Source organism: Malaya genurostris, chromosome 3 (genome assembly GCF_030247185.1).
Source record: "Malaya genurostris strain Urasoe2022 chromosome 3, Malgen_1.1, whole genome shotgun sequence".
Classification (NCBI taxonomy): domain Eukaryota; kingdom Metazoa; phylum Arthropoda; class Insecta; order Diptera; family Culicidae; genus Malaya; species Malaya genurostris.
The window spans coordinates 243,165,003-243,178,425 of record NC_080572.1 but is presented as its reverse complement, the minus strand read 5'-3'; the positions used below and the strand labels follow the sequence as shown (position 1 = coordinate 243,178,425).

The following is a 13,423-nucleotide window of genomic DNA, read 5'->3' as shown; positions in this document are numbered from 1 at the left end:
TTTGCACTCGGCTACCAAGTCCCGCTTTATGGTTTTATATGTATCAATTATTTAATGAACAGATATGAACTCTTAGGTTCAGTCGAGTAACCGATGTGCTTGTGATCTAATATTTTTCGGTTCAAATCGTAGTGCTGCTTACGATCTTCTGTTATTTCGTTCGAAATCAAGCCATGTAATTTTCAAATCGAACAATTTTACATGTTCTTGAATAAAAATTTGTGTGAAATACGACGCTCCATTTATGTGCATCTTATAAGATGTAGAATTACCACATTTTTTCGAACTGTGTATTATTACTGAAAAAAATCAAACAAGAGGTTGGAAGTCATATAGAAAGGTTCTTAGAAAGTTACTCTGGATACATACCGTTGGGCGACGAAACGTATGAAAATATTCGCTTTGGTCAGCTTTTCAGGCATTTTGCGGAGCCACAGTGTTATTGAACTTTTTTTACAAGGAAGAATGCACTAAGGCTTTCTTTTTTACAGTGATTTTGAAATTTTGCAAATTTGTAATTTCCGATGGTGATACAACTACTCTTTTTCAAAAAACGTTCTTAATCCACCTTGCATCGAGATGATTTAAATATTCTTACATCAGTATTTAATTGTGTCGATGTGTGTTTTCAATTGAACTTCAAGGATTTCGGTTTGACATAGTGAATGAAAAGTTTAGTGGAATTCTTGAAATTATGTTCTTGCTGAACCGCTTGGACCATCACGGAATAAGTGATCTTTAAAGTGTGGAATTCATGATTTTATCCACACGTATTTTCTCTTATAATCATCAATAGCATAACATCCAATTTCGTTCGAAAAAAGTTAGCATTTCACGAATACCATACCATACATTGCTCTACACTAAATATACAACTCGGTTAACCAACATAATCTATAAACTAAATCAGTTTTGAGCGCAATATACAGTTTGAACGGGATCAATTTCGTTTCGACTCAGATTGACGAAAAACTGTCCGTAAAACAGAACGTGAATGGGGGCCTGAAGAAATCAATGTAAGTTCTATGTCGAACTCCTTTGATCCGCTACTTCCGAAGCTTCCAGGGTCGGGAATCGTATACTGGCATAGCAAAAGTGAGTATATTTGGCAAGTTAAACTAGAAAATTTTACTTACTAATTCTAAGAAATTTGCTCGTATAAAAATTAAACTTTTTCTGAAAATGGAAATTTTGATCACATATAACCCAGTAATTCTGGAGCCGGAAATCGGATTCGGATGAAATTCAGTAGGGGAAAACCGGGGCAGGTTGGCCGAGTGCTCTTTAAGAATAGGCTATTATGCGCATTGGCAAAATCTATAGTGATGTCGTACAAGTACCGACGTAATTGAAGGTGTTTTATGCTGTAGTTGGGACAGAACCACGTTTTTTTGAACGAAATTGGATATTATGCTAATATTGATCATTATAAGGAAAAATAAACATGACATATTGGTAATGAAATAAATTAAAATGAATAACAAAAAGCAGTAAGAGATTAGAGTCGTTAAAAGTTGGAAATTTTTGAATTAAAAAATGATTTCAATCAAGGATGGCTTTTATCGTATCAAAGAACGCTCACCAGCAACTCTTCACACGATTGAATCAGTGCCATCAAAGAGAGACGAATATCGTCGCAACAACAAAAACCCGGCATGGCTCATTTAACATAGAATAGACACCAGTGCGAGAGCGAATTTCTCTCGATGACATTTCTGAGCATCAAAGGTTCGCACGCTGCTGTGGGGATCCTCTCTGAAGTAACAAACGTTCGCTTATTCTCGTTTCGCGATTCGATTCTATACAGGCAGTTGATAATTGCGATAAAATCATTTTACTATTTCCGCTTATTCTAACTATGTGCATATAACCTTTGTATAAGTTTTGTCTATGAAAAAGTCTGTGAATGCTCCACACAAGGGTTTTGAAATATTGCAACCTAGTATGAGAATCATACTAGGTTGCAATATTTCAAAATGTTGAATCATCGATTCGATTTTCTGCAATAGTTTTCAACTTGCGATTCTCTCTTGGGAAATTCCACACAGCAACGATCATTATCAGACTGTAAATTGTTTTAAGGGCCGTGAAATACTCAGAGTATGAAGTGGAGCGAAGAAATGTAGAAAAATTCTCTCGCGGTTCATGCATTGAGAGACTCGAGTTCTTGGAGCATCTTCTACCGGATTGAAAATGTTGTATACAATATAGATAGCAATATAGCAGCTTCTGTCAAAATGAAACACTGATTTCAATATTATATGTATAAAATGCTATCAACACTCTTAGCATTTAAACTTCCTGATAAGATTGGTAACGGATTGATCCTGAGTTTGAAGTTTGTGCATCCACATAGAATCTTCTGCAGATGTTGGCATCTTTGAAGATATCATACCTCTCTCGAGGCGAGTGCACGAACTGATACTAGGGAGCGTCAACGTAGTAAACGCCGATTGATTTTGCTACTTGGAAAATCAGTCCTTCTTGAGACTTATTCAAACTAAAAGCTACGATTTTAGCGTGACAGCCATTTAAGGAGCAAGACTCTTTGCAAGCGTATGAGTAATGTCAACAATGGTGCGTAAAAACAAATTCCGGCGCTTCTTTTCCTGATTTTAATCAATAAATTTTCCAGATGGTTGAGAAATAAACCAATCAGTTCATTCTGCTTAAAATTGCAATTCAAGAAAAGCGAGAATTTTAGTCTGAAATTCTTCCGTTTTCCTTAAAACTGCTCGAGAAAAATTATTTCAGTTTCGGCTTACTTCCCCTAACACAATTGATTAGCAACAAACACATTCCTATATGGATTTCCTCTTGCAGAAATTATTGCGATATAAAGATTTACGTACCTTCTATAAGTAAACCCGCAAAATAGGAAACTTTAATTTAACACGCGAAAGGCAATGGATATGGAATGTTGTCGTAAAACTTTTTATTTTTCCGGAAAACTGCTTTTGTAACAGAAAATATTTAGTTTGGTTTATTTTGTGTGGCGCAATCTAATACAAAGGCATTACAATGTTGCTAACTTTTTTATTAGGGAATCAAAATATATTATAATTTTCATAAAATGTGAGCAATTTTCCATCGAACGTTGGTGAAAAATTGATCAAAACTGATATTTCATCCAAAAAATCAGGCCTAACATTCATTTGAGAATAAATTAATGTTAAAAATGATTGTTTGAAACTCAATCGTGCAAGCCACTTTGATAAACTTGTTGCACTGCATATATGAATACACCCTAACCTCCATTTACGTAACTTTTATATGTATATATGTATTAATATATGTACGCATGTGTGCAAATATTTGTATTTCTTAATACATATAAATATTGGTAAATTAAAGCGATCATTTATATGTATAAATATATACACATATACGCAAACGAGTGAGTGTGTAAGCATACATACATACATATATAAGGTTCGTAAATGGAGGTTTGGGTATACTGTTAAATCTCTGTTATACGTACCAAATAAAATGTACTGATAATGCCATTCTCATATTGCTTATATTTTCAAAAACATTACTAGAAGATTCTGTCAAGATTTTTTTTCAAACTTGAATAAAATCAAGTCAAGTTATTATATATTTAAATTTGGAAACCCTGCACGCTTTACAACGTTGAACAAAGCACGCTGTGTGCTAGGCGATGACGTTTTCTTCTTCCGTACCAGCACGTACCGATATTGCATAATTTTGTATGACAGTTTAAATGTTTTAATACTCATTGCCCTATAATTTCAGAACTGGAATTCGGATCTGAATGAAAATGCACAGTATCTTTTAAGACACAGATCTTTAGTGGAATTTTTTAATAACAAGCTCCGTTTTTGGAGCCTTTCTTCACTATAACCAGTGCGTTCGGAAGCGGAAAAACCGGTTTTAATCCACCTAGTGGTGTAATGATGCCTTGCTCATATCAATCATACTATCATATATAATACTGAAAAAAAATAATTTTCTTCGATTCTTAAAAGAATAACCGAAATCGGTTTGTTTGACCGTCTACTGATAAAAACTATCGAATTGGAAAAGATTTGAGGTCGATGTAGAACATTTTTTAAGGTTTTTCCCCATTTTAAGTGATGGTATACAATTTTTAACACACTTTACCCTATATTTCCGGATCCGGAAGACGGATCCAGATGAAATTCAGAAATTACGTATGGGACCACAGGACCTTTCATTTGAACCCAAGTTTATGAAAATCGGTCGCGCCATCTATGAGTAAAGTTAGAACACATATTTTCTTTTTTTTGCACATTTTACCCCATAACTCCCGAACCGGAAGTCGGATCCAAATAATATTCAGGAATTTTGTATGGGACCACAAGACCTTTTATTCGAATCTAAGTTTGTGAAAATCGGTTCAGCCATCTCCGAGAAAAGTTAGTGCAAAAAAACGTTACACACACAGACATTTTTCGTACTCGACGAACTGAGTCGAATGGTATATGACACTCGGCCCTCCGGGCCTCGGTTCGAAAGTCGGTTTTCAGAGTGATCGTATAGCCTTTCTATATGAGATAGGCAAAAAGCTATATAAGCTCAGTAATGGCTTCAAAAGTGTTATCCGCATTCTGTTTCATCGAAAAGTACCATTTATTATTGGTTTGCGAAGTTCAAACGTGTTCATACAGACACCGATGATGGTGAACATTCTGGCCGTCCAATTGAGGTGGTTGCTCCAAAAAACATCTAAAAAGTTCACAAATTGATTTTAACTAATCTCAAACTGAAAGCGTGAGATAGCTGAGGCCGTAAAGACATCAGAAGGCAGTGTGTTTTCAAATTATGCATGAGCATTGATGACTATGAGAACGGTTTTTCAAAGTGGGTGCCGCGTTTACTTACAAGTCGATCAAAAACAACAACGTGTTGATGATTCAGAACAGTGTTTGGTCATGTTAACAAGTAATAAATCAGATTTTTTTCGTCCATATGTGACAATGGAAGAAACTTGGTTCTCAGTGGACTGCAACCTATAAACCACGTCCTAAGTGTCCAAAGGCTAAACAGTCAGCTGGGAAAGTTGTGGATTTAGTATTTTGAGATGCAATTGATATAGTCTTTATCGACTATCTTGATATAGTCGATAAAGACTATATCAATCGAAACAATCAATAGTAAATACTACATGCCGAAGAAAAAACTACCGTTTCACCAATCCAATGCACCTACTCACTAGTCGATGGAAACTATGGTTAAATTGAACGTAGTTCGAATTGCTTCGTCATCCACCGTATAGTTCAGATCTGACCCTCACGCAGACACCAGACGCACTGTATTCCATTATTTCACAAGAATAGTCTCAGGCGGAGACAATTTAAAGCAACAGATAATTTATTAGCTATATTTTCTGACGAATAGCAGCACAATTATAGACCGGCTTAAAACTCAAGGAGCCACCTACACAAAATACTATAAAAAAGCTAAGTCTGATCAAAATTAATGCTAGAATCCTTCCAAAAACCCCGCGAAAACAACCGAAATCATTCTTCCAAACAAACCACACCGTCATCATCTCCGTTCTCTCTAAGTAACTCACCTGCTGGTGGTCGGATCCCGTCCCATGATTTCACTCTCGAGACCCACGCTTTTCTCTCAAATTTCTACTCATGGGTTCCCAACCGGTGGCCACTCCTGTCACGCTACCAACGGTCACAGCCAAGCTGGGAATGTAATTTTAGAATCTGCCCGCGATCTTGGCGTTTGCCTGTTAGTCGTTGCTCATAGTTTCTAGTGGCAAGATCGCGCGAAAAGAAGCAACTCTGTCCTCATCGGGTTGTACCCGTCACGGCTAAGATTTCACGGTCCATGTGATTGAAGTGAGTGTCAGTGTGTGCGAGGGTTTTTCCGTTCCTGGCTTTGTACAATTTTCGAGGAATTTTGTAGTTTTGTGATAGTGAATTTTCGGCTCATTAGCGAGTGAAGTTCTAGAAGCTTCCAAAGATATCCAACGCCACTGAAAAATTCCATCTATTAGCTGGAAATTTTGATTTAAAGTTATTTGACCAGAAGTGTAGAAATATATTGCTAAAAGTGTCGAATCTTGACCAGTTAGTGTTACATAATCTGCCAGTGGAAATTGTGCAAGTAGTGTTTTGTGATACTAAGAGAATCATTTTACTTTTGTTCGTCACAGATTTATCCCAATTTTCGATCCGGTTTTTAACAGCCACGCATAAAACGCGGAGATCTCAACACACGGACTAGAATCATCTAGAGGTTAGCTATAAATTCAAGTTGCACAGATTTGGTTTTTCATTGGCTCTCACGAAAAAAAAAATATTCGCATGACCGGATGTCCAACGCAGCATTTCGTCACCAGTGTCAAAAATATCCTTTGGAACCAATAAATCTTACACGCGTTCGACAACGTTATTGCATCTGGCCTTCGAATTCAGTCCAGCATCGCCATTGACTCCCACGAAATCTCCCATCAACAAATCTCCCCTTCAGCTCTGGTCTGGTCTGGCGCTAAGCAAATCGCCTATTTTCGAGTGGCTTGAAATCTCAGCTCGCCGTTTGTTCACAAACACCAGTGATTTTATATTTATAACAATCTCGAAATTAAGTCCGTTTTTTTTCGCGAATCGGAAAACTGTTCCGAATGTTTAGCAGAAACTCAGTCATGATCTCCTCGTTGCGTTCAAGGACACTAACACCAATGACTATCGGGTATCGTTTTTTCGTCGAATCGAAAGATCAATGAAAGTACCGGGATGATTGTTTACCAAACAAACAATATTTTGTTTACACCTGAATTTCTGTTCCCCCTGGTCACTCAGTCACCTGCAATGCGCAGTCCGATTCGAAGCTGAATCATCATGCAAGATCGTGGCCGAAACAGGTGTGCACTTGAGGGTAAGCGTGCTTTCACCCACACTTATTGTGCCTCTGGTTCCTGGAACTATTCCAAAATTCTACGTTAATTTCTGAACCAACCCACAGGAAGACTTCATAGTGCACGACATTGAAACTGAAGGATGCACACTTCCGTTGCAGATGTTTATTGTAGAACGTAGTGCAAGAGTAAATTGCAATTAATGATGCAGTTTGTTCTAGATCTTTGATACGGTAGTATATCAATTAAAGAAATGTCACCCAATACTAAGTTACATTTTGTGTAATGTTTCTAGAGTTTTCAAAGATGAACTCAAGATTACTATGTACCATACAAGCTTATGAAAATTTATTGGGCACGGTTCATGATCCAGTGAACTATTCTATTAATTGGCCCCTCAACCTTCAAAGCTCAGTGATACCGATGGTATCCATGGATATCCTGTTTATTATTTACACGCATAAGCATGTATTTCTGTCTTATACCGTTTTCGTTTTTGAACCTAGACGCGGGCGACTCTGACTCCGAGTAAAACGAACACGTGGTTCGCGCCCTAAACAACAAATCATGGAAAAAAGAAATCAAGGAAAAAAGAGAAAATAAACAAACTCACATGAATGCGTGGGTGGTGCGACCTGAGAAAATTTTCAGAGCAAAACTACGCGATTGGAGTCCGATCTAGAGCGACCTCAGGTTGCTAAAACGAACATCTCAAACGTTGTTTGGGCGACTCTGGTTCAGCTTTCGGGCTGCTCTGATCAATAAACGAAAACGGTATTAGTTACAATTTTGTAACAATAAACTACAACGAATTTCAAACGGTCTAACGACAAAATATATTCAAACAAACTCCTATAAACAAAAACATCGTGAATTAAGTGGTAATGTTTGAAAAAGATAAACATTTAAACATCTTGAAATAGGTGGGCCATAAGTTTTTTCAATTTGCCACAATTTCTTGTTGAACGGCAACAGCGTTGTTTACAATTCAGGTAATATTTTTTTACTAAAATTATGTTTATTTGCTGATATTTGACCATGACTACACGCGAAGAATACTCATCAAACTTCAAAACAGCCTTTTTGTACGCATTGGGTCGCATTGTCCCGGGTTGTCGGTTCAATGCATAGGACACTGGTCTTACAAGCCAGCTGTCGTATGTTCGATCCTCGACCTGGAAGGATTCTTAGTATCAGTAGGATCCATAGTACTAGCCATGCAATGATTCTGTACGCTAAGAATCGGCTGCGAAGTCTGTTGAAACAGAAGGACCAAATTCCACGAAAGGAATTTGCTTGGGTCAAGAAAAATTCCAATCGTGTGTTACAAGAGAGTTCCACCTTTCTCAAGTTGTGAGTACGTGGGTGTCGAAAAAAAATGAACTCTGTGCTTTTCAAACAATTTTTCAAATCACAAAAAGAAAAAGGTCTAAACTGACCTAGCCAAAGTCCAGACCTGAATCTCATACACGGAACGACCGAAATTAGCTCTGCGCCTCGTATAACTGTTTTTGAATTAGCTGATTTTAACAACAAAATTTCCAAAATAACTATAAAATTAGTTAAAATTGAGAATATACTTTGCTGAAAAAACTTTTATTTTTAGAGAATGTGTTTAATTGGCGAATATCCTGGACACAAACCAGCAATATTTCAATCCAACACGAAATTCTCATTAACAACTAATTTCGTTATTAAAATCAGAAAATTTGTTTCTATTTATCTATCACCGTAATTACTGAAGGACAGCACAAAGAAAACAAAAATGAAATCGGTTTTATTAATATGTTTATTAGCCAAAAACTCATGAGAAGTCAAAACAATCCATTAAAAAGCTAAAAATGACAGTCTTGTTGAAACTGCTTGCAAATTGTTTAGATGTTCTTCGCATGAGCTACGATATATCCATATATAAATTTCTAAACCGATTTGTAAAAATGACGTAAACTCTTAGTGGAAAGTGTATTTATTCAGAATTTGTGCGCATTTGAAGCGATTGTGCGTAATAATGTTTTTACGCGGAACAGTGAAGTGAGTTTCGAATGTTGCACTCTAATTGTTTATGTCAAATGATGTTTTTTGTATCTTCCAACCTTCCGTGCTACGCCGTCCGGTGTACTACTTGTATTCAGATTTTGTTTTCCGAGTGCTCAAAGTTTTCTGTGAGAGGCGATTTCGCGAAGTCGAATGAAGAAAACAGCTATTCAAAAGAAAAATTTTCAAAAAGAAGTTTATGTTTCGTTTATGTCCTTTTCTCCAATACAACATCTTATTTATACCTGCCAATAAAGAAAAGACAACCGCGGCTGATTTAGTGCAACATTTCCCAAAAAATATACAAGAGGAAGTACCTACAAAAGATTTTTGAGCGCTACTGCAAAATCGCCTGCCATCTTTGATTTTGATGTCTGAATCGAGTTACCGCAAAGTAGGCAGGGAGAGATCCATGCTTGCAGTTTGCGTTCAACCATGCACTAAAAACCCTAATTCACGTGAATTTAATTTACGAGACTTTTTGGAGTTTACTTCAGCCATTAGGGTCTGTGCAAACTTCTCTGCACACGATTTAGCTTCTTTTGTTCAACACATTAAAAAATAATGAAATTTACACGACGCACAGTAGTCCAAAACTGGAGAAAGACGGTCAAAAGTCTGTACTGGCTTTCACTGATTTTTAAGAGCTAACGTGTCCTCGAAGAAGTTTTACAAGATTAAATTACGCTTTTTTTTAAAGTGGCTCCTTAATTTTTGTTAAGGGGGTAGCACCAATTTCGAATAAAAATAATTTTTTTTTCACAAAAAAATTTTTTTTTTCTATTTCATTTTTCATTTCATAGAGTAAAAAATTTTTTTTGAGATATATTCACTTTATTTTAAAAACAATTTTTTTGGATTTATCTTTGTAGAATCTACCTCTATTACCTAAATATCTACTACAAAGTACGCGTAAACTTGCACGCACAACTTAGGCAAATTGTTGGGATTTATATTTTGTTTACTTTTTGACAATTAACAATATTTTAAAAAATCTAAGTGGAACTCGATGCAATTTTTTTAGGCCTTTTCAAGTTGGGTTTTAAATATTGAAAATCCGAAAAATTATCAAAAGTTCAACACATATAAAAAAATGGAAAAATGTTTTCCAATCAAAATATGAAAAAGTATTGCAAAAGTACAAACCTTTACGAAGAGATTTCATTTTTAAACGTGTAAATAAATTGAGTTATCGCAAAGCAACACGTTTTTTAATATGACATATTGATTGTGCAACGCTCACTTAGAGATATGCGAAGCAGCTCATACCGGTGAGCAGCTCCGAACCGATCAGCTCACTAAAGAGAATCGATTCAATGTATCAGCTCATCAGCTCATTTAAATTGAACTGAAGGTTTGTTTTGAGCGCCGTTTTTTTGTGCCGTTTTTCTTTCATATGCATGATCGAAATCATTGATGCACAAAGAACAATGCTATGCGAACTAACTTGTTTGCGAATTATTATTATGTCATATTTAAGAATATCTGCAAAAGTGGCATCCCTGAATGTACCTTAGCCTACTGAGTGAGAGATTTCTTATTGACAACGGCTCATTCAATCTGTTAAAGAAGGATAAATACACATTTGGAAAAAACGAATAAAAGCTCATGCACACATTTCTTCTCATTTATAACTCGCTCTTCAAGAGCCGAAAATCCGTTCAGCTTGTAGCTTGTTTCCACCTTACCAGCAGGGATGCGAGGTTATTTTTTAAAAAAATCTGTGATCAAGCCAAGAACCTGTCTGTGCAAAATCTGTGCACGTTTCCCAGTTTCCATAATAACTAATCGGAATCATTTTGGTAAGCAAAAAAACGGTCTCACTATTTCCTAACGCTCTGTAATTTTTTGGTGCTAAACTGTGATAAATTTCAAAAATCTGTGATCGATTTCAGAATCTGTGTAAGTCTGTGACCATTTTCAGAAATCTGTGAAAATCTGTTCCATTTTTTTAATCTTTGCAAAAGGTTGAAAATCTGTTGAACACAGATCAATCTGTGAACCTGGCATCCCTGCTTACCAGTGCGGTGAACTGCTGAGCTGCGGTTCTTTTAAAAAGAGCTGTGAGCTATCAGCTCTTTTTAAAGATTCGATTCACTGGATTAGCTCAGGAACGAATTGCCCATCTCTACGCTCACTGCAAAAGTGAGTTACAGAAATAGCAGACGCGTGACACCCTCCGTTTCTTAATCATGCATGATATATTTGACAAAGTAAATTATTTTTATTAGTTCTAAAAGTTTGTGGAAGAAAAAACAAATTTGTATCTCTTCAGAAAAAAAAAGTTATGGTTATATTTTTTGTCAAAGTAGGCCATGAACAATTAGGGATAGAATCAAATTACGCGGTATATATTTGTAAGTAATTTCTTAAAAGCAACTATATGCATTAAAAGAACGGTTCGGCAGCTACTGATTTATGTCCACGTTTTTATTGATTCGAACCACTGTGCAACGTGTAATTCAATGATACTTTGAAATAGACATCAATTGAATCAAAAATGTAATTGAAAACCATCATCGATGTAAAAGTAGATTAGAATGCCTTGATTTTTCAATGAATTATACAACTTATTTTAATTTACGCTTAGTTTTACTTTAAAGGTGTATGGAAAAGTAAAGACCTGAGGAGTAATTTCATATTCAATTTCCTGCTCGAAATATGTGCATTAAAATAGATGTAAATATTTTTATCGGTGAAGATTTTCGAAATTTTTCTATAGTTGTAGCTTGTTGTTAATATTGAGAGAGTCCTCTCTTCACGAGAGTCCAATGCCGCTCGATAGGTCCAACTCCGGGTAGTTATGTGGATTAGTCTCTTTCGGCATAATATGGGCTCCATTTGCTTTATACCACTAAAAAACTTTTTTGACGTAGTGACAAGGTGTCAAATCACACCAGAATATCGAGGGAGCATCTTGGCTGCGTAGGAACGGTAACAATCGCTTTTATAGGCATTCTTCACAGTATATTTCCATATTTACCATTCCGATGAAGATGAATCTGAGGGTTGCTCGACCACAGCAACATATTGCCTGTTAAATCGAATATTTTGGAAAGTTTGGTTTTTTCTTCGTCCTGAAATGCTCTTCTACGTCAATGCGTTGAAACACATAAGCCCATTATCACGGAGGAAAACTTCATCAAATATTCGCAATACAACTTGCGAGCTCGCGTTTTTTTGGCGTTTTACTGGTCGGTACCTTGGACGACTTCATACCTTACCGGGGCTTGGAAGTATGCACGAAAGCTGAAGACCTTTTCATTTTTCTAGCCACATTACGTACCGAAACATCTGGTTTCTTCTGAGCAATTCCAGAAATTACCAACAAAAAAAAGTAGTAAAATCAAAATCGACTTTTTTTTTCAATTTGATCGAAACATGACACACGCTTTTACCTTTTTTTATATATAAAAAATAGGTTTAGAATTCGCCCAAACTTTTCGAGGCCCGGAGGGATCAGAGATGGCTGGACCGATTTTGATCAATCTTGTCGCAAATGAAAGGTCTCCTCGTCACCATAAATCAAATAAACATAGATTTCCCATTGTACGGTGACACTAACAGCACCTCTAGTGAGAAACGGGTGTACTTTTTTCCATTAGCTACTGTGGTTGTGTTAAATGCGCAGGCAACTTTTTGCATGCATTTTAGGAGCATTTACGCACCCATTCTCCACCAGACGGCGCTTTTGGTGTCACGGGTTGCTCAACTACATTACTATTACACTGGGAAATCTATGTTTATTTGATTTATGCCGTCACACTGAACGCTATTCAATGGTTTTAAGATCGGATGTTTACATTGCGAGTTATACGAAGTTTTATGTCAAAATTTTCAGTTTTTTGACAATATCTGTCACAATTGACTTTGAAAACAGAATATTATTTTAGACTTGAATTCCGCATGGTAATAGCTATCCGACAAGCCATAGATTGTTAAAATCCGTCGATTTTTATATATCGATATTTTTGTGTAAATGACTTTTCGCCTTATTCCAGTAGTATGTTAGGAGTTTTGAGCGCTGTATGAAAAAGCAATGTTCGGGAACAACGTGAAACACGATCTTTGATTTGATCTTTGATTCTAAGTACCAAAAAGACTGTGTACAGCATCTTTTTTCATGACATTTGGCCTCGGACCGATTTTAGCATGGTTCATTTTTGGCACATAATCATTCGAATATGACACATGTAACCAGATGAGCATTTTCAAGTTGAAAGTAATTCCATAACTATATTTATTTAAACTACTTAAAGCAATAAATGCTGGAAGAACATAATACCCATATACCATTCGAATCAGTTCGTCAGTGTGACATATAATTTCTCTCAATTTTCTCGGAGATGACTCATCCGTTTTATACAAACTCAGATTCATATGAAAAGTCGTATGCTCCCAAACGAGGTTCCTGAATTACATTTGGATCCGACTTCTGGTTCCAGAATTACAGGATGATATGTGAAACGAAATTAAAATAATGTAACTCATTTTTCTCGTTGATGAATCATCTAAGATTCAAAAGAAAGG

At 36.2% G+C, this 13,423-nt stretch overlaps 1 protein-coding gene across 8 annotated transcripts in view; it reads left to right on the top strand.

The window, feature by feature from the left end:
* Positions 1-13,423, top strand: part of LOC131438700 (obscurin) — a 153,290-nt gene that overhangs the window by 74,422 nt on the left and 65,445 nt on the right. Inside the window, exons 1-2 of one of the 8 annotated variants that reach the window (XM_058608883.1) lie at positions 5,737-5,840; positions 6,158-6,240. The exons of 6 other annotated variants lie outside the window; for them this stretch is intronic. The gene's annotated coding sequence lies outside the window, so the exon portion shown is untranslated. Of the gene's footprint in view, positions 1-5,736; positions 5,841-6,157; positions 6,241-13,423 lie in introns of those variants that run through there. One more of the 8 variants, XM_058608884.1, reaches the window with a different exon arrangement.